This window comes from Elgaria multicarinata, chromosome 8 (assembly GCF_023053635.1).
Source record: "Elgaria multicarinata webbii isolate HBS135686 ecotype San Diego chromosome 8, rElgMul1.1.pri, whole genome shotgun sequence".
Lineage (NCBI taxonomy): Eukaryota > Metazoa > Chordata > Lepidosauria > Squamata > Anguidae > Elgaria > Elgaria multicarinata.
Genome location: NC_086178.1, coordinates 113,749,670 through 113,771,903, shown reverse-complemented (window position 1 = coordinate 113,771,903; position 22,234 = coordinate 113,749,670).

Below are 22,234 nucleotides of genomic sequence, written 5' to 3'. Positions count from 1 at the left end.
ATATGCCTCCTAGGCTCCCCAGGCCTTGAAGCTGCCCACCTGTGTGCTGTACCATGAACATGCTGCATAGCGGCAGAGGAAAAGAGGGTGGGTGGGGTGGGGGGGGGGAGGGAAGGAGGGAGCCGCTTGCCCTGCTTCTTGATAAAAGTCCCATCTTTGTGACAGGAAATACTTCCTGCCTGTTAGAGCAGTACGACAATGGAATCAGTTCCCTAGGGAGGTTGTGGGCTCTGTCACACTACAGGCCTTCAAGAGGCAGCTGGACAACCACCAGTCAAGGATGCTTTAGGGTGGATTCCTGCATTGAGCAGGGGGTTGGACTCGATGGCCTTGTAGGCCCCTTCCAACTCTGCTATTCTATGATTCTATGATTCTATGACAGGATCATACCTCCAGATCTCTGGGCCAGTTATTGCTGGGCAAGGTATGAGCGACTTCATGCCCCTGAGCTGGGCAACTACATTCCCGCCTGCCCACTAATAAACTTATTAGCATTTAAATTGAGACTTCTGGGAAGGATAAACATTTCTGTTTAACCTCCCTCCTATAATGCAGATAATAAATAATAATAAAAAACACATCAGAAGGAAGACAATTTTGCTGAATTCTAAAATGAGTTCAAGCCATGATACAATGAATTGAGGATCATCAAGCAAATCCAGGACCATCATGGGCAGTCAGTGAAAAGTAGGGATGGACAAATCTGCCAGTTCTGCTTTCTCCCACATTCAAATGTTGTAAATCTCAAATTCTTTCTGTCCTATTTATGAAGAAAGCTGCAAATTTGGTATGTTTTTTCTCCCACTCCATCACAAACACCTTTCAGTGCATTCCGGTTCAGGAACTATGCATTCCAATTGCAGACTATTGCTCATTACTCTCTCTTTGTATCTCCATATGCTCTCCATAGACTGTTCTTCCAAGGTACAGGATTCAACCCACAGCCCATTGCATGCATAGAATCATAGAATCAGAATAGTAGAGTTAGAAGGGGCCTATAAGGCCACTGAGTCCAACCCCCTGCTCAATGCAGGACTCCACCTTAAAGCATCCCTGACAGATGGCTGTCTAGGGTGGGAGAACCCACGACCTCCCTAGGTAATTGGGTCCATTGTTGTACTGCTCTAACAGGAGGTTTTTCCTGATGTCCAGCCAGAATCTGGCTTCCTGTAACTTGAGCTCATTATTCTGTGTCCTGCACTCTGGGAGGATCGAGAAGAGATCCTGGCCCTCCTCTGGGTGACCACCTTTCAAGTATTTGAAGAGTGCTCTCATGTCTCCCCTCAACCTTCTCTTCTCCAGGCTAAACGTGCCCAGTTCTTTCAGCCTCTCCTCATAGGGCTTTGTTTCCAGACCCTAATCATCCTCGTTGCCCTCCTCTGAAAAAGCTCTAGCTCTAGCTTTTCTACATCCTTCTTGAAGTGTGGTGCCCAGACCTGGACGTAATACTCAAGATGAGGCCTAAGCAGTACCAAATAGAGGGGAATCAGAACCTGGTACAATTTAGAAGCTATACATCGGTTAATGCAGCCTCTGATGCCTTTCTCTGCTAGCGGAAGAGCAACAGGGAGGGACAAGGGTTCCATTTACCTTCTAACTTTTGGAGGTGGCTGAGGGGGGGATCTTTCCATTTTTAACACTTAAAGTGCTTGTGCCCCTACTGCACCATTGGGGGGCTTTTAGCACAGAGGCTTTTGGACCAGCAGTTCTTCAGGGAATGCCTAAGAGAACTGTGCATGATTTGAAACTCTGGCATTACTTGACTTCATCCCACCAGCCTTATATTGTGCTGCTGCAGCGAATTCTATGCAATGGACTCAAATGACGCAGACGTTATAGTCTGCTTTCCCTGCAAAGGACTCTGATGATGTTGACTATGTCCCGCTGTGATTGCGGTTCTTCTGCCCCTCATAGTGAAATGTTTTGGTACGTGAAAAGTTTGGTTCTTCCAGTCATGCAAAAGCACATTGCTCAAACTTTAACATGTATTTTCAAACATCATTTCATTGCGCTGTTTTGTGGGTGTGGTTTCAAAGGTGGGGTATTGCTGATGAAAGAGAGGGGTGTGCCAGTTGAAAACGTTTCCTTCTCCTGCTTCTGAAATCCCCCATTCTCTTCTTGTGGGGGAAACAGGACTGACTTTAACAAGTAAAAAGCAGCAGCAGCAACCCTCACTGACATATATATGGGACTGTGAGGGAGGAAAGGAAGGTTGGGGGGGCGGGAGAGACTCTTTAGATCCGTGTGTGTTTTTAACGGAGCCTTTGCTTCAAAGCATGTGGAAAATGCACCCTCCTTGCCAGCTGCACCCTCGTTTTTAAAGATAAAGAGATCCAAATTGGTACAGTGGAAGGTCTTAAGGAGGGCTTTCAGTATACCAAATTTTAATCAGATTGTTTCATTCATTGATTATAGATGATTTTATAAATTTTCCACTCTTAAACCCTTACAGCTTATAGTTTTCCACTGCAAAGGTCGGTAGGTCTGTAAGAGCGCTATTCAAAGCAATACAAGGCTGGTCAGTTTCACCCAAATGTCTTGTCAGTTTCAAGCGAAGTCCTTTGGCTGCTTCTGAATCCCTGTGTGTGAGTGTGTCTTTTTCCATCCTACTTTGCCCTATTCCCCTATCCCCTCCTTGCTCTCCTTGGGGGCGGGGCTCATCCCAACATCATAGACACAGGCTGTGTGTCTCTTCCCTTATTGATTCGTCTCCCTAAAACATGTGTTGCTCTTGTTCTTATTTGAAGGGGAGTTGGTGGGGGAAGAAGGATACAGATCGTACTTCCATTCCTTTGAGCATGTGAAGCTGAGTGGGGGATGGCAGGAGACACAAACAGGGGGAAGCAGAGATGGAAACATTCTCCATGGGGGGATCCTGCATCTCCCCACCTTTATCTTTTCTTTTTTTAACAATGGGGGGTCCCGTTTTTATTGGGAGCCCCCACATGGGAAAGGACGGCTTAATCCTCTCACTAACTGTGATTTCCCTCTCAATTTCTCTGCCATTGGAGGTCCTGGTGCTGTGTTTGAAGTCTCCTCCTCTGTACACTGGGAGTTGAGATGGCCACTTCCTACCTCACTTCGCTCCCCCACCCCAGCCACCCACCCTGTTTTTTTTTTCCTTTTTAAAGTTGCAAAAATTAAGACTGCAATCCGAGGGGTTCTAATTTGGAAATGCATTCTGTTGAACTCAATGGGATTTATTTACTAAGTAAGCATGTAAAAGAGTTGACTGCAAGCTTACTTAACATTCTACTTTGGTGTTCAGTAACAAGAGAAGTAAATCCTAATCCCTGTTGTCCAAGGAGGAGTTGTCCCTACTTCAAACAACCAATAAACGGTAGGAGGAGATACAAAGAAGATCTGGAAGGTGGGGATAACAACATGTGTTAGTGAACCTCAATGGATCTCCGCAATGTGCTACAGCAGAGATGTAAGTTTACAAGTTTTCATATGCTATATAAGCACTATATAACCGAAATGGGATAATTCATGGGTAAACCAGAACGAAAGTGTACATGGGATGAACCTCTTAGCTTCTAGAAAGAACATCTTTCTCTTCCAAAAGGAAGGTGAGACTGGAAAGAGCTACACCCAGAGCTTAAAGGTAGTCAGTACTGGCTTTTGGGAATTGAGCCGCCATCGCTGAAATGGAACCATCAAAACCTCAATGAAAATTGCTTTCAGCTGTCAGTATTCAGAAGATTCAGTGCATACTCCAAGATTGCTCTCAATGTGAAATCCTTCCAACTGTATATTTCCCTTTATGTTTTTCATTCCTGGTGCCATTGTCATGACATGGCCGGTAGCTCCTTAAAAAGGATGTCAACCTTCTCTCTCCTTTCTATCAGCATTGAGAAGCAAATATTTACTGTTTTTTGTAACTTGGCCTAAATACATATCCTGTTCGGGAATGCTGAGTTCCCAGGGGCAAAAATAGGCAGACAGCATATCTCCCATTAGAAGCACTATATCAATGAATTTAAAGTTGGCACAGTGGACACCTTGACGTTGTAAAGCTGCTGCCTCCATTTTGAGGTCTGCTGGCATGACACTTTGCCTTGGTGGATTTGCTAGACAATTTACAAATCTGCTATTTTATCAAACTGGTGACAGATTGAATTTGTGGTGCTGTCCTGTCCTCCTTTGCTCACAAAGATGCTTCAGGTGATCAGCTCAATAAAGTTGACTAACATAACGCTTTTGGGTGAAATTATACAAAGCATTGCACACCTCAAGGAATTCCCCAGCCATGTATCCTTGAACAAATTTATATAATTATGAGATGCAATTAGTTACTAAAACAGTCAATGTAGGGCATTGTTTTCCCTATTTTTTTCCTTGTATGTCTTTGCACCCCTACCAGATTTTTTTCTGGAAAAGGATAAAGGTCAGGAACAAACCTCTACCACTACCATCAACTTCTTGAAATTGGGGCCACAGCTAGACCTAAGGTTTATCCTGGGATGGTCCAGGGTTCGCCCCTGCCTGAGCACTGGATCCCCTGTGTGTCACCTAGATGAACAGGTTTGACCCCTGGATGATCCAGGGATAAACCTTAGGTCTAGCTATGGCCTGAGTCAGGGAGCCAGGACCAGCATAGCCACATAAAGGCACTTTGTGTACTGCTAGGAACTTTATGCATTTCACGTGTTTGGTGAAATAATACTTATCTTTTTCAGTAATGAATAGGGTGTGAATCTCTCTCTGTTGCTGACCTCTGCTTTACTTCTTCACATGAACACCTCACTCTAATGTGAGATTTGGATGAGCAATATATGAAAAATCCTTCTCTCTCTAGAGCAGTGTTCTAGTTAGTGCTGTGCCAAAAATTTCTCCCATAAAAATTCCAACCATGCTCATTCAATTTGATAGAAAAGGAATTGCTTTTGAAAAAAAAATCAAAGGAAAAGAATTTCCAGAGAAATTCTCATGGATTTAGTTCAGGGTTCTTTTGCTTTCCTTCCTTATTAGATGGCTCAGGAGTGTTTTGGCGTGTCTTGTCTTTCATTGTACAGTCATACCTCTGACAGCCTGTAGCCTCCTTGGCTTCCCACACTTCCCAAACAGGGGAAGACATTTCTCCCATAGGATCTTTTCAGATCAGGAAGTGCAGGCAGTCTGGGAGGCTGAAGCAGAATGGTGCAATAAAAACAAAACTATAGACAGTAGCCTCAGCTACCTCACAGCAATTAGGTGAGGTCAAAACCAACACACATTCAAAATAAATTATAAAATGCACTGAGGATGAGGCAGAAAAATGGAAACCCATTTCTTGGGGAAAGAAAACTTTCAAGAAATTCCTGAGAGTTTTTTTTCTTTACGCCCTGGAAATAAAAGGACACTTTCCAGAATTTTCTCCACATTATTATTGGCTGCATTCCCTCCCTCAATGCCCTGGAGTGATGCCAGGTATATCAGGCGTTGTGGAGGATGCAAAATGGGGGCCAGGCTGCCAGCACGGTTGAGGCAATGCAAACAAACTCTTAGAGGAAAGAAAAGAAAGAAGCTGTTCTACAACCCCTGCCAATGACGATGCCAACCTGTGAGAAATTGTTGGAGAATTTCTCCTACCCCTGGAGAAATGTGGCGAAATTGTTCCCCCAATTACTCTACCCACAAATAGGGTGGAGAATTTCGAGAGGCCCCTTGCGCACAGCTCTAGTTCTAGTTATTAAAGATGCCAAAGTACAAAGGAGATTCTCTCTCTTCCTCTTCTGTAAATATTCTGCAAAGGTAGCAGAAAATGTTATCAATGGAGACAGAGTATTATAACCAGGGATGCCTCTGCTGCACTGATTACTATTAAAATATCACTCCCAGTTTTGGAACGGGGATTGCTGAAGAGGTGCGGTTGTGAAGGCTGTATGCTGCCTAGGCCCTTAGGGTACTTTGGAATGTTTTTCCTACAAATGTGACCTCTGGGATGAGCACCTGGCATTCTTGTACTGGTCTTGGATTGAACAAGAGATTGGGAAGGTTCTTGAGAACCCCCACCTCACCCCAAGGTATTGAAATATAAGTTGCTCAGAAACAAGATAAAAGCAGCAGAGATATAAAGCCTATACGCTTCCGGTCGGAATTCAAGGTGTTGGTAATGACGTTTAAAGCCCTAAACGGCTTGGGACCTCGATACGTGAGGGAGCGCCTCTCCTTATATATGCCTGCCCGAGACCTTAGACCTGTTGGAGGAGCCCTTCTCTGTATCCCCAATGCAACATATATGCTATGTTGGGACAAGGGAGAGGGCTTTCTCTGTTGTGGCACCCTGACTGTGGAATGCCCTCCCCTTGGAGGCCTGATTGGCGCCAACATTGATTGCATTTCGACGCCAAGTAAAAACATGACTTTTTAACAAAGCCTTTGATGGTTAAACTCACTGGCACATTGATCTCACTGAGTTCCCAAAGTGTCAGTTCCAAAGGAGTCAACCTACTGAGAATAGCAGGCTTGGAAGTGACTGCTGGAACTGGCAGCCCAGCAATGGGGGCGTTTGTTGATTTATTGATTGATTGATTGATTGATTGCATTTATATACCGCCCCATAGCCGAAGCTCTCTGGGCGGTTTACACAAATTAAAAACTTCTGATGCATTGATGCCCATTAGCAAGCAGACTCTCCTTACCCAAGTGGTTTGAATTTGTTGTATTTTGCAATGACTGCTAGAGGCTGCAGAAATATTATTTATTGGCTAATTAATTAAATGTATTTCTATATTGCCTTTCTGAAGCAAACCAAGGCATTTACAAAGCATTCAAAAAATAAACACCATAACCAAATAAAAACATAGGAAAACATTGTATGGTTGCAAACCTTAACAACAATTTTAAAAACCAAGTTAAAAGTTCCTGAACACAGAGAGAGTGGAAACCAGTCAAAACAATTCCAAAGGAAGTGCTACATAACCTCTGTGGCACCGTGCTATAGGGAAATAATGCAACTACACAAGTAGGAAAATACATTTCTTTTCACTTTCAGAAATAATACTCCATTTTCCTCAGTCTAAAAATAAAAATGGGAATGTGCTTTTGGAAAACCAGAAATGGAACTCGAGGGTCATGATATCATCTGAAGAACCCATGAACAACCATGGGCAAGGAATATCAAGCACACAATAAACACCTTATATAGAAGAGCTCAGAGATTTCCAGAGAAACAGGTTAATTACCAAATAAAATGACAATAGGCACTAAAACAAGCATAGATAAAAGCACAATTCATAATGAGTGATTTTAAACTAGTGCTGAAAATTTTCCCTTTATTGACAAGTCTTACTCAGTTTGATATAAAGAAAATTTCTTTCAATTTTGAAAAGAAATTCAAGTGAGAAGAATGTTTCAGAGAAATTCTCATGGGCTGGGTTTGGGGTTCTTGTGCCTACCTTACTTATGAGGAGGCCAAGGAGTGTGCATGATTTATTTATTTATTTATTACATTTCTATACCGCCCAATAGCCGGAGCACTCTGGGTGGTTCACAAAAATTAAAACCAAAGTGTAAAACAACAGTCTAAAACCATAATATAAAATACAATATAAAAGCTCAACCAGATAAAAACAGCAGCAATGCAAAATTACAAATTTAAAACACCAAGTTAAAATTTATTTATAGGCTGTTAAAATGCTGGGAGAATAAAAAGGTCTTCACCTTTTTTATTGAAAGGTCTTCACCTTTTTATTGAAAGGATATCCCTCCTTTCAATGTACAAGCATCTCTCTGGCACCTGTAGCCTCCTTGGCTTACCAGACTTCAATTAAAGCCCAAGGGAAGGACATCATGAGGCGACTCCTCCCACAGGCCTTTTTCACATCAGGAAGCGCAGGCGGCCCAGGCAGCTGCGGAGTGATGGAGAGACGTGCAGTCGGAAAGGAACACGCAGTGTTGCAGCTAGGGCTGCCTCTCAGGACCCCAAACAGCCGTCCAGAGAGCAGCAGGTGGGGGGGGGCATGGCAAGCAGGCCCCACCAGGCCCTGACGCTGCTTGCTGCAGCATCTTCCCTTCTGATATTTTTTTAAAAAAAACATTGGATTTGGGGGCATTCCAAGTGGTCATGTGCATAATTAGAGATGGTCATTTTATTACACTTTATTCCTGTAGTCTGAATTGAGTGAGTTTAAAATGCAAAATTGCACATGCTCAGGGTTATTATTTTTCAGATTAGGGTTGGCGAATAGTTTTGTTTCTTTGCTCTAACGTATCAGGAACATAGAAGCAATTGTGAATCGTGGTGGGGAAGTGGGAAGTGAAATTGCCCATTTGGTGTTTCACAACTGAAGTCATGGACGTGGCTCTCTAAAGTGCTCCCCTCCCACCCCATGAGACCATTAAGTGAAGGATCTAAAATTACCTAACTGCACCACTGCACACACAGCACCCTCAGCCACTTCGCACTGATTAGACAAGCTCAAAAACACCTCCAATTAAAAATAAATTGTAAAATATCCTGAGAATGAGGCAGAAATATGGGAGCTTCTTTCACAGGGGAAGAAAATTCTCAGAAAATTGGACAGATTTGACACAACAGCTGTATTTCTCCCATATAGCTGGACAAAACACACACAAACACACACACACACCACACAAAAACACATGCAATACACACACATAATCCAGGGTCTTCAAGGATGCTGTGGTATTATAAGTATTTGCACAGTCCTGTAATCACACAATTGTACAATGTCACATTAGTGCGGTAGACATAATTGAGTTGTACTGGGGTAGTAATCCATGCGGGGAGCTTGGCTTTGGTATTGCTAATTCACAGTCCTTATCACAGATCACATCATGCCAGGCCTTCTACAACTTCATTGGCTGCCAGTCCAGGTCTGGGCCTGATTCAAAGTGCTGGTATTGACATTCAAAGCCCTAAACGGTTTGGGGCCAGGTTATTTGAAGGAACGCCTCCTCCCGTATGTGCCTGCCTGGACCTTAAGATCATCCACAGGGACCCTTCTTTGTGAGCCCCTGCCGAAGGAAGTGAGGCAGGTGGCTACTAGGAGGAGGGCTTTCTCCACTGTGGCACCCCGGCTGTGGAACGAGCTCCCAGAGAGGTTCACTTAGCACTTTGTTTTCTTTCCATCGCCAGCTGAAGACCTTTTTATTTTCTCAGTATTTTAACACTTAATTTAACTTAAATTTAAACTTTGCTGTTTTAATCTCATATTTTAACCTATATTAATTTTTGCTGTGTGGTTTTATTCTGGTTGGGCTTTTTATATTGTATTTCGTATGTGTGTTTTAAATTTGTTGGTTGTTTTTATGCTCTTCATAGTTTTTAATTTTTGTGAACCGCCCAGAGAACTTTGGCTATTAGGCAGTATAAAAATGTAATAAATAAATAAATAAATAAATAAATAAATAAATATGTGAGGTGAGAGATGTGAGCTAAACTACGGGGATGTAATTCATCTCTTCCATTAAACTTCCTTGAGATGGGGAGCAGTGAAAGGGGTGGGGGCGCAGGCCTCTCTCATTGGCTGAGCAGCACCTACGTGGGTGATGACATTCACTTCTACTTGCTGGACTCCACGGACCCAACCCCCACGTATGGCGGTTTCAAGTGGTGTTTGACCCCATGAAAGCAGGGCTTTAGATAGTGTATACCACTTTTCTTGCAAAGCAATTTCATGGCTACCAGGAGGAGGGCCTTCTCTGCTGTGGCACCCCGGCTGTAGAATGAGCTCCCTAAGGAGGTTCGCTTGGTACCTACATTATATGCTTTTAGACGCCAGGTGAAGACCTTTTTATTTTCCCAGCATTTTAACAGCCTATAAATAAATTTTAACTTGGTGTTTTAAATTTGTAATTTTGCATTGCTGCTGCTTTTATCTGGTTGAGCTTTTATATTGTATTTTATATTATGGTTTTAGACTGTTGTTTTATATTTTGAATGTTTTTAATTTTTGTGAACCGCCCAGAGAGCTCCGGCTATTGGGCGGTATAGAAATGTAATAAATAAATAAAAAAAAATAAAAATGGAAAATCTGGATACAACCAGAAAACTTCTGAAACCGTTTCCATGTAGATTGGGCCCAAGAATCAGCAGCACAAGAGATCAGTTCAATAAATAGCAAGGTCAAGGAAGCAATGTTTCAAGTCATGAAGATGTTTTTCCAGCAAGCAGCAGATGTCAACTGAGAGCTCATGAGCTAGAGTTTCCAGAGTCCCATGCAAGACTCAGCTGTGACACATCAGAACCTTCTGGAAGAAGCCTTCTGCATAAGGAGAGCCCTACTCAGAAGGATTGCTTTACTCCTGAGTAGCCTGGCTACTGGAGTCCTTGAGGTGCACACTTTGCCTCCAAGTGGCAGCCTGTGCCTCCACCTTCTGGTGCGGTATGCTCTAGAGCTGGGTGGCCTGCCCCTCCTCCTCTTCAGACCCTGCAGGGACATACGGCCCTCGGGGCCCATCCAGGACTTCCTGAGAGTCCCCCAGTACTGGAGGACCGGGTGTAGTTTCCTTGGAGGTGCTAGAGGTATCAACAGTGTCAAGAGGATCAACAGGCTTTTCAACTTTGTGAGGCAGCTGGACAACCATCTGTCAGGGATGCTTTAGGGTGGATTCCTGCACTGAGCAGGGGGTTGGACTCGATGGCCTTGTAGGCCCCTTCCAACTCTGCTATTCTATGATTCTATGATTCTATCTCTGAATCTTCATCCAAAGAGTCATCCTCGCCTGGGTCAGGCAGGACAGAGAGAAAGGAACGAAAGTGAATGTGCCATTGCCAATCAGTATATCCTTTCCTCTCCTTTGGTCCCCCTTTTCTGTGCAATGGGGATTGTTGCTGGAATGGAAAATCATGATTCCAAAGGGATGCTTTTGTATGGTTGTGTTGATCCCTGTCCCCCAGACGCTTTGAACCCAGGATCTTCAAGATCATTCACCTCCTCCCCCTTTCTGTGGTATTGCCTTGCTGGCTGCTGTGGATTCAAAAGGGCTGCCTGAGCCTTTGGTTTCATCCCAGTGGGCACCGGGAAAGAAACTTTGATGGATGGGATTCACTTGTGAGTAAATATTATTGAAGTATTTCGCCACTGCTGGATAATATAGTGGTATATTAAATGTTCTGTGAAACCTCTATTTTAATCCCACTTCCAGCTAATTACAGAACAGCCATGCTTCAACAGTACTAAAAAGCCTCGAGTAGGGACACAGGCTAAGGGAGCTTCAAGTAAAAACCACCACCACCATATAAGTAAGCTACTGTGGGTAATTATTGATTTCCTTTTTATCTCACCCTTTCTCGGACAACAACAACAACAACAACCTGCCTCTCCCTCTAGGTCAAGGTGGGGAACAACATGGAATACAAAAATATTATAAAATACATAAAACTGATTAAAACATATAAAACTAATACATTGTTAAAAACAGCCAGACTGAGAAGCTCAGAAGGACAGCATGCATGGTCCCCACCCCACTTGATTCTTGCACCAACTCTCTGAGTTTAATTCGTTTAAAAGTTAATTGCCCCAAAGTGCCCCTCACGTCCACTGGGAAAGAGTGGACACGAGGATAGCTGTTGGCTAACATGTCTATTTGGAAGTAACACGTTCCCCTCCGTTTAAATTCGGTGAACAGATGGGAGTGAGGAGAAGGACAGGAAGCCCTTTTGGGGTGGGTGATCCTAAGAGAGTGAGTGTGCATGTCTCTCTGTGTGCGTTGTCAGCATGTGAGTGTATTTATGTGAGGTGAATGGAGTGCATGGTTGTTTGTCTGTGAATGGATGTGTGTGTGTGTGTGTTTTGGGGTGGGTGATCCTGAGAGAGAGAGTGTGCTTGTGTGTGTGTTGACAGTGTGTGAGTGAATTTATGTGCTGGGTGGTTGGGATCCATGTGGATGTCCTTAAAAGCATGGCTGGTACATACACAGACTCTTGTGTTCATTTAAAAAGAAAAGAGACAAATTTAAAAAAACACTAACAAAACAAAACCAGCAGGGAAAGGCTAATAGGAGAAAGCTATCAATGGCTACTAGCCCTGATGGCTGTATGCTACTTCCAGTATTCGAGGCAGTAATCCTGTGTGCACCAGTTGCCAGGGAATGTGGGTGGGAGGGTGCTGTTGCACCATGTCCTGCTTTGTTGTTCCCTGTTCGATAGCTGGTTGGCCGCAGCGAACAGAGTGCTGAACTAGATGGACCTTTGGTCTGATCCAGCATCAGGGCACTTCGTATGTACTTGTGCTTAATTCTATTTGGGCCATTTCTCCCCACCCCATCCTATGTGCACAAGAAATTAATTGCTCAACAATTCCAAAGAGTTCTCTCCTTAAAAGCAGCCTAAAAATAATTTAAAATAAAAAAATACATTTTAAAAAGGAGAGGAAGGGCAGGTGGATGTGGGGGGCACATAGCACTTAATTAACTTGCCAGGGATGGAAAACCTTCAGAAGGATACCAATAACTCCAGAATCCACTTTTGCGGGGTCTGAGAGTGCACCCATTAAGTTCACCATAGTACCTTGGGACCTTGAAGCTACAATTGTGCTTACCAGTCCACATAATTGGCAGGGACTGCTTGGAGAAGCTCACAGCCTTTGCCACCTCTAATTATGTCCTGGGCATAATTGGGGTGGGGAAGCGTTTTTCACTTCTGTAATTGCTAGTTATTTCATATCATCCACCTGCAGTTTCTGAAGACTGAAATCCCAAAGTAAAATTGTTAAAAGTCATCAAGACATTTCCATTAAGGTATTTCCATTGGAGTTCTACTGATGAAAATTCAGACCAGCAAAATATCTCAACCTATGCCAATATGAGCGAGATTTCCTAAAACCTTTGCTGGCTCTCTCTCTCTTTTCCTCTTCTTTTTCTGTAACATTTTTTGTCATTAGGTATGAGGTAGTTGTGTTTTTCTTTTTTGTTTTTAACTGTTATGTCTGGTTGATTGCAAATTATTGTCTTGTCCCAGAATTGTTCTGTTCCAGCATAGCGTGTCTTGACTTGTTTGAGTGTGTCTGGCTCTCCTAGGCTCTGAAACCATCTTTCTGGAGAGCACCTCATAGTTGCACAAGCAAGGAGGCCAGGTTCTATGAGTGTATAGTTGTCCTTGACAGGAGGGGCTTACACTCGCTAGAATAAGGTGAACAGATATTTATTTATTTTATTTATTTTTATTTATTTAAGGATTTTTATGCCGCCATTCAGCCAAAAAAGGCTCTCATGGCGGCTTACAAAAGTATTTCTTGACAGTCCCTGCCCACAGGCTTACAATCTAAAAGACATGACACAAAAGGAAAGGGGATTGGGAGGGAGGAGGAGGAGGGGGAAAAGGAAAGCAAACTCAGGCACTACAATCTTAGTTGGAAAGTTCAGCAGTTACAGGTGACAGCAGGAGGGAGGGGGCTCTCAGCTGGAGCTGGACCCAGGCACGGTGGAGAGGTGCCTGGCTGCTGCTTCCTCCCTCTCTGGTGGCCTCTGCAGTTACAGTTGGTAGCAGGAGGGAGGGGGCTCTCAGCTGGAGCTGGACCCAGGCATGGTGGAGAGGTGCCTGGCTGCTGCTTCCTCCCTCACTGGTGGCCTCTGCAGAGACAGTTGGTAGCAGGAGGGAGGGGGCTCTCAGCTGGAGCTGGACCCAGGCACGGTGGAGAAGTGCCTGGCTGCTGCTTCCTCCCTCACTGGTGGCCTCTGCAGAGACAGTTGGTAGCAGGAGGGAGGGGGCTCTCAGCTGGAGCTGGACCCAGGCACGGTGGAGAAGTGCCTGGCTGCTGCTTCCTCCCTCACTGATATGAAGAGGCTGCAGTCCTATATTCATTTGTCTGGGAATAAGCTTTATTGAAATCAATGGAACTTGTTTCTGTCATCTTGGGGGCAGTTTTCTTTGGGCTAGGATGTTCGTTTGTTGTACTAGATTTTTCTGCACTTGTCAGCTACTTCATTTGTTCAGTGGTAGCAGTATGCTGAACCTGTGAGTATGGATATGAGAAAGGTGACAGGGAAAGAGTGTTAAATGTTAGGAAATGGAATCAATTGCCTGGTGAGGTTGTGGGCTCTCCCACACTAGAGGCCTTCAAGAGGCAGCTGGACAACCATCTGTCAGGGATGCTTTAGGGTGGATTCCTGCATTGAGCAGGGGGTTGGACTCCATGGCCTTGTAGGCCTCTTCCAACTCTGCTGTACTATGATTCTATGATTCTATGAAAGGTGAGACTATGGTCATCCAGTGAAGGATTTGCGGTTAGAAAAGATATTTGAGGAAAGGGGAGACTGTATCACACAGAGTATAGCAAAAGCTTCAAAGTACAGCAAAAGCTACAAAAGTAGGTTTGAGTGAAATTCAGTTCAAATACATTGAATATCTCATTTGTTCTTTATTTCAGTGATTTTAACATTAAGATGCTATGTTCGGGTGGGCATGCCCCCTTGGGGGCTGGACATATTGGTGGATTGGTGGGCATGGCACGCCCCCTTGGGGGCAGCCATGTTGTCCTCCTTTTTGGTTTCCCAAATAAGGTCACCCTACCTAGTGTGGTCTATCAATCAAAAATAATTAGTTTATAATTTAGAAATTGTCCAGAAGGGATTGAGGTTGGTCAAGATGGTGCCATTTAGAAATTGGGATCTTTATCCTTGATTTTGCTGCCCTGTTGCTGCCCTGTGTAGATACCAGTGGGAGGTCCCACCTGTGGGTAGCATATTTTGTTAGCATTAGCAAAACAAATGGGAAAGCCCCAACGGCCTTTTTCCTGCTGTCCTCATTTCAGCGGGTCACTAGAAACAAGGCTCCATTGGGGAGGTGAGAGAGGCACGGTTGGTTGAAACTGGAGACAACAAATAGCCATTGTGGTTTCTGGCTTGAGTAATAGGGGCCACATTGCCATTGATGGCTGAGGCACTGGGGTGTGTAGGAAGAGACCCTGCATGCACCTGGATAAATGGGCTAAAAGGAAGAAAGGAGGAGGTTACAAGAAGGAGAGAGAAAATAATGAAACAATGAGATGCAAGGAATCAGATCTTCCATAAATCTGGTCTGCCTAATTGGCTTCATGCCAAGTGACAACAGCTGAGAGTCTGGCCCTTTGGGCAGTTTAACAAACAAAGGCAAACCATAAGGCAGAAGGAGAGGGGATGAAATGTCCCAGAGAGAGCATGTGGGGGTTGACTGAGCGTGGGCGTGGGTGGGGAGCATTGACATCACACTCCTTCCCTCTGACATTTTCTCCACCATGAAAGCTTAACCTCAAGGCATGGCTATCAGCCTGACCCAAAAGGAAATGCATGTTTCCCAATTTGCTAGAGAGCTGCTAGCACCAATGTTGTTGCTTTCCATCTGACCGGGGTGGAAAACTGTCTGTCTGCCTTTTTCTTTTCTCTCTCTCTCTTTTCTCCCTCCAGTTGTGTACCGTCTTTTCTCTCTTGCCCCTACCTTCTTGCTGCCTTCTGCTACCCGGCGGTTTTAGGTATTTCTCTCATTCCTCTTCCATCAACATCCTCACACGCACACTTTAAAAGCAACGACTTCACTCTGTCTCCATCTTCCTATGTATACTTGCGTGCTCTTTCAAGCACTCTCCTCTTCTGTCTTTTCTGTTCATATATATTTAGTATTTATTTACAAGCTTGATTTTTCCCCCCTGGATGTGAAGCCAGGCATGTACAGAAATCCTTAAGATGCTATAAAGCTGCTGAGGTATAAAATGGAAAGTGCTTACCCTGCCTGTACAGAAATATCTCACTGCATGGCAATGGAAGCCACCCGAGCCGGGCATAGTAAATCTCACGGAGTTTAGCCTGTTTGTTTACACCATGATGAGGGGATGGAGAAAGAGATTATTCGGCTTCCCTGTCAAGTCACTGCACAGGTTGGGACATAGATTTGCCATCCCTTGCATTACATGCAGAAGGTCCTAGTGGACAGGAGGGAATTCTTGCTCTGCAGCCCAGCCCATCAGGTCATCCAGGTGGCAACTATTGGTATCCCTTCATCTCCGCAGCCTTCCCAATCATTAACCCTTCCCGAACCAGGTTGCGTATGCAAACACCATTTCTAAAGTTGCTGTCCAACAGTTAGAATTAATGTTATGATGAATGTTAGGTTCTATTCCATGACTATACTACATACTACAAGGTTTTGCCCTCAAAATCTGCACGCTGGGATGGACGTGTGTATACGTGTGTGCATGTGTTTTGATGGTTATTTCTGATGCCTTCAGAAATCAGCATAGGCTGTATGCTGGAGTGTTTTAACCGTGGCACATGCTGCCTGGTTGTCATCCCCTCTGTTTTGGAGTATGCATTTAGAATTGTTGAGAGGGAATCGTAATGACCAGATGGGAGAGGCTGACAGCAAGAGGCACAGGTGTTCAGAGGGAAAGGGGGAGGGGATTGAAGGATGGTGCAGCAGTGCTCAGAGGCACAATGGCCGCCTGATGGAAGAATCATAGATACTTTCCCCCCTTCCCTTCACCTGCAAAGGAGGCAGGAGGGATGGGTGGGGTGGGGGCAGAAAAGGGATCTTTTTACTGAACAGGTTGGATCCAGATTTAGTCATACTTGCAACAGACCCACTGAAATCAATAGAACTTAAGTCAGTCATGACTAACTTAATTCTGCACCCCACCAACGCAAGACATATGCTATGGTCTCTACTTCCCTTGCTCGGCTTCGTCCATTTTCTTCTGCTGCCCCTTATGCCTGGAACGCTCTTCCAGAACATTTGAGAACTACAAGTTCAACCTCAGCTTTTAAAGCTCAGCTAAAAACTTTTCTTTTTCCTAAAGCTTTTAAAACCTGATTTTGTTCTGACTTTATACTGTTAGTTTTACCCTACCCAGTGCCTGTTTACCCTACCCTGTGCCTGTTTACCCTACCCAGTGCCTGTTTACCCTACCCTGTGCCTGTTTGCATTCTCTTCCCCTTCATATTGTTTTATTATGATTTTATTAGAAAGTAAGCCTATGCAGCAGGGCCTTGCTATTTACTGTTTTACTCTGTACATGTACATTGATGGTGCTATATAAATAAATAAATAAATAAATAAATAATAATAATAATAATAATAATAATAATAATGGTGGGACATGGGAGAGGGCTTTCTCTGTAGTGGCTCCCCGGCTGTGTAATGCCCTCCCCTTGGAGGCCCGACTGGTGCCAACACTAACTTTATTCCGGTGCCAAGTAAAAACATGGGTTTTTAACAAAGCCTTAAATGGTTAAATTCACCAAACTCACATATTTTTTAAACTGTTTTAATTGTTTTTACTGCTTTTAAATTATATACTGGTTTTAGCTTGATTAACGGTTTAATTTGTTTTTAGCTGTGTATATTTATGGTTTTATATTGAAAATAGTAAAATTTTATATTGTATAATGTTATATTGTATAATTTTATCTGTATGCTGCCCTGAGATCCTAGTGATATAGGGTGGGATACAAATGTTTCAATAAAATAAATAAATGAATTCCCCATTATTTCAATGGGTCTTCCCTATCTTTGATTAAAATGGGATCCAACCCTTTGATTTCTAAAACTCACTATGCAATGGGAAATGGAGGAATGGAAATCTCCCCACTTCTCAGAACAAAACTTTTGGGGAAGGAAGGGAGCCACTACTGCCCGAGTCTGAATGGACCCTGAATCCTTATTCGAGGGAAGAAGAGATGTGCTAGAATAATCCAGTGCGTTGGAGCCAGTCCCCAGCCGCTACGCCCAGGTCCTTGACCTTCTAAGTGACATTTCTCACCAGGTATTTGGGTAAACCTTTTTAACCGTCACCCATTAACAACAGGAGCTAAAGGTTCCAGGTTGATCTAGAGGTAATTCTGGCTGTAGTAAGAAAGAACATGCCCAGATGCACCAGAGTAGCAGTGCGTCAGAGTTGCTAGACAGACATTGTGCTTCCTCTCAGCCCACCAAGTAGCCCCATATGCTAGCCGGCTCACAGAAAGCCACACCCCTTCTCTTAGGGCCCCCAACCCCCGCAAACATGAATTGCTCCATGGTTTTCCAGCTTTAGTGCAGTTCTTTCTTCATTCTAAAAGCTTGAAATGCCTTTTTTAAAGCTCAGTTACTGCCAATAAAAGCTTTAAGCTCACATATTCTGGTTTGGTGTGTGTGTGTGTGTGTGTGTGTGTGTGTGTGTGTGTGTGTGTGTGTGTTCTGGCCCTGCCCCTTTTGCCTCTTGCCCCCCTCCCCACTGGACTGTGGAACCCAGGAGCTTTTCTGAAATTGAATTCTGCTGCTCTCCAGCTGAAAGAGGCTCCCCGCCCCTGCCTCAATGTGTTATGTCTCAGATTGGTGATTCCTTTTAGAAATGTTGTGGGGATGCAAGTGGGTCCCCTTTTTAGCTTTGGGGTCCTGGATAGCTGCCTGAGTTGTCAGTATGTTAATAGCAATTCTGCCCATCACTTGAAAGAGAGTGCCGGATTTCCTGAGCAATTTCCTTGGTCAAATGAGCCCATCTTCCTCCTGCCAGTTTCTCCCTTTCTGCTTTAAGAGATTGGGAAGGGTGTCAGGAGGATCTGGAGGTCAGGGTTGCTGTGGCATTAGGAGCCAGGCCTGAGACAGCTGCAGAGAAAGGGGATGGTGAACTTCTAAATGTCCTGTGTGCTCTACATATTGTGAAAAAAGCTGTTGCATTCATCAATGTCAGGCACAGAGTTTGAATAAATTTGAATGCACTCAAGCGTGTTCCCTGCAGCTTTCTATAATATCACTTTCCAGTTTGAATATTTCACTTAGTGTTTTTTTTTTTTAAAAAAAAATTCTTTTTATCCACCTTTTCATCTCCCTCCTCCCCCTTCACAGGCTTCACCACAGGGGCTATGGATGCCTGCACCTCTCAGCAATGCCCAAGTGTGCCAGCCAGATTGCATTGTTGGGGCTGGTACACTATCTTTCCCCCCCTCATTGGGCTGCAGGAGACAAAGGCACTATTTGGTTCCCAAAGAGAAGGCACAACTGAGCGCTTCCACGAGAGAGGCTTTAACATTTCACTGGCATATGCTATAATGCAAATTAAAAACTGGCGTGGGCTAGGTTGTGCCCTCTGCATCCATACTTCATTAAGAACAGGTGTACGTGGCATAAAAAGACGAGAGTCTCAAAGGTACATTTTTAGTCCTATTTGTGAAAGCAATATTAGCCATGAGCTTCCTGTGCCTCTCACTTCTAGTCCTGCCACTCTGAGATGCCATCCATCAGGAGCACTCCCTTGAAATTCCATACCTGGTAAGTGCAATTATGCCCTCCACCGTTCTTTAAAATAGCCATCAAAATGTGTGGCGCAAATCAACATCCACGCACATGGTTTTATTTTGCATCAACAAGCTTTGATCTCAGCTTATTTGATCCTCCTCCCACAAACTTGGGACTTTAAGAAAAGCACCTTAAGGTGACATCAACTGCAAGAGATATGGTGGTGAGTGAAGGGACATTGTTCTGGGAATTGTTCTGATGGCTGGGGGGGGGGGGGCGGAGGGGGCATATCCTTTATGAAGCCCAGACATTTTGTTGCATAGCCTGAGTTGAGAGAAGACACTGGGCATGTCTAGACCACTCTTTATCCCAGGGATCATCCCAGGATCGTCCCTGTGTGTCCACATGATGCACAGGGGATCCTGGGAGCAGGGAGGGATGATCCCTCCATCTGCGATGATCCCAAAGACTGCGGGAGGTGTGGGCACCCACCCCGGCTTTTTCCCTCCTCCCCGCGAGTAGCGGGGGTCAGCAGAGGAAGGAGCTGGGACAGGAGGAGTCCAGGGACATCAGGGGTGGGGTTAGGATTATTATTATTATTATTTACTTTTTCTATGGAGCACAAGTGTGCTCCAGCTCCTGTCTTTTTTTAAAAAAAATTGTAGGCACAATGTCTTGCTTCCTCCCTGGATGCCGCGCACCACATGTGGACCCAGGGGGAGGATCTCGCAGTCAGCTTATCGCGAGATCCTCCCTGCTCTCTCCCTAGGGGTAGACATGCCCACTGAGAAGAGACGGAGAGTGCGTCGTCGTGACTGAGAAGAGCAAAGAACTAATAGCTGCTGTTGCTTGTATTGAACATTTCCTTCTCTCTCTTCTTGAAAACTCTCAAGTGGTGTCTCTGCAGCTCTCACTTGCTTTTCCTCTCTCTGTGCTTTTGATTTATATCCCATTACTTTGCCTGTTTGTGCCTTGCAGTCATGCATTCCCCCCCCCCCCCGACATTCTCTACACTGCAACCAGATCAAAACCTTTTTTTGGGGTGGGGGAATAGTGAGGAGGATGCTTGCATGGCTTCCTTCATGTTTTCAGAAGATATAGACATCAATTAAAACACTTCACAAGATTTGATGTATCGTTATTAACAGCATTAATGTTGCCACACCTCTCATATTTAGAGCTTTTCAGTAGGGCAGTGCAGGAATCATTGTTACGTGATGCTCTGATGGAGTCTATGAAAGAAACAAAAATACAGATGCCTGGGAAACACACAGGGACCACTGTTGGTGGGTATTTGAAATAATAATAATAATAATAATAATAATAATAATAATAATAATAAATTTGAATTAAAAGTTATTGCACAAATTTCCATGTTATCCTGGAGGAGATCCGCACGTCGCTCCCAGAGCGCTTCTATACGACGACAGTGCACCCCGAAAACGATAGTCTGACTTCCCTGTAAAAGAAACGAGGAAGAGCCGTCCATGCCGCCGCCGCCGCCGAGGAGAGCTCTCCGCCGGCGAGGAGAGCTCGGCAAAAGAAGGCGGGGTGGAGTCTTCTCCCCAAATTCATTTCAGTTCTAATGCAGATCCAAGGTGGCTGGCCGGCCACTCAGTGCAAATGTTCATAGTCAAACCACCTGCCACTTGACAAATAGAGCCTTCTAGCTCAAATAGGCATACTTCTGTTTGTTTCTATTCAAAAGGGCCTCAACATGAAGCAGCCTCAGCTCTGTATGTTGCACAAGATGCAGTTCCAAGACACCGTCTTCCTCAGCTATGCAGAGAATGCAGTGGAGAGTGGGGTTAATTCATGCACATGTTGAATTTGCCTTGAAGGCTGTCGGGTGATGTGCTGCCATCATGTCATATCCTGGAAGGCCCACGCATTCCCTGCCCATTGCACCTAAGAGCATAACAAGCTCTGAGATTCTGCAGTTGGTAGATTTTTTTGGTAGGAATGCTAAACGACCTCTTTTACCATTTTAACTTCAATTCTGCCAACTGTGTTTTTGTCTAGTCCCCTTTCATCTACAGTGTTAGAAACTTCACTATAGCTTTCTAAACAATTAATTCAGAAAAGCAAGATGAGCTTTACAAGAAATCAGTCATTACATTAACAGAGCAAGAGTTCCATTTTTCTGCTACTTAGGCCGTAGCTAGACCTAAGGTTTATCCCAGGATTGTCCTGGGGTAAAACCTGTTCCTCTATGGGCCTTGCTAGACCTACCTGGGAATCCGTGCTGGAGGAGGGGTAAAAGCAGGCTATCCCGCAGAGGCCCCACCCTTACGGTCCACACATCCTGCGGCCCATCCTGGCTCCAGAGGGGGGGCGGTGCGGGAGGTTGTTGTGGGTGTGGCGATGTCGGCACGAGCACGGGACGCAACACTGGCCGCATTTCCAGGATTTTTTTTTCTTCCGATGTGCAATTTGCACAAGTGAGAAAGACTGCAATCCACGGTGGGTTGGTGGCAGCATCAGAGTAGTACAAAACCGGGGGAGGAGCCAGCGTGCCAATGGAGCAATAAGGAAAAAAAAGAACTGCCGATGGACCGGTAGGTTTTTAAGCCTTATCATCTAATTATCTGGGCTGGAAATAGTGAAGAACGGTGAAGATTGAATGGGAAACTTTGAGCTACAGAATGGGATTTAAAAGATTAAAGTATTTTGCTGCTTAACGAGTGTATTTGAAGTGGAAGGAAGGTGGCTAGTGGAGAAGTAGCCCCTCCTTGAACTGTTAAGAGCGGCTGTATAAGGAATCTCCCAGACGGAGAGCTTATCTTGAAAGGAATTTTAATTGCAGAGCCATCGTCAGGAGAGATTGATTGATAGCCACCTTTTCAGTAGCAAGTAATAAATCTCGTTAAGCACGGCAGTAAAACCCTTCTGAGCTCGCTGTTTGTTGGATTTGAAAGCAAAACTAATTAGCAGCAGCAGTATTTACAAGCCTATGCCACCCAAAAAAACTGCCCCGGTGGTGAAGCCACGCTGGGTTCAATACGCGTCCAACAATACCATTAAAAGACCTCAAAAAGTTGTTGATCCAGAGCTGGAGACGGAAGAAAAACAAGAAGAAACTGTAATAACGACAAAGGA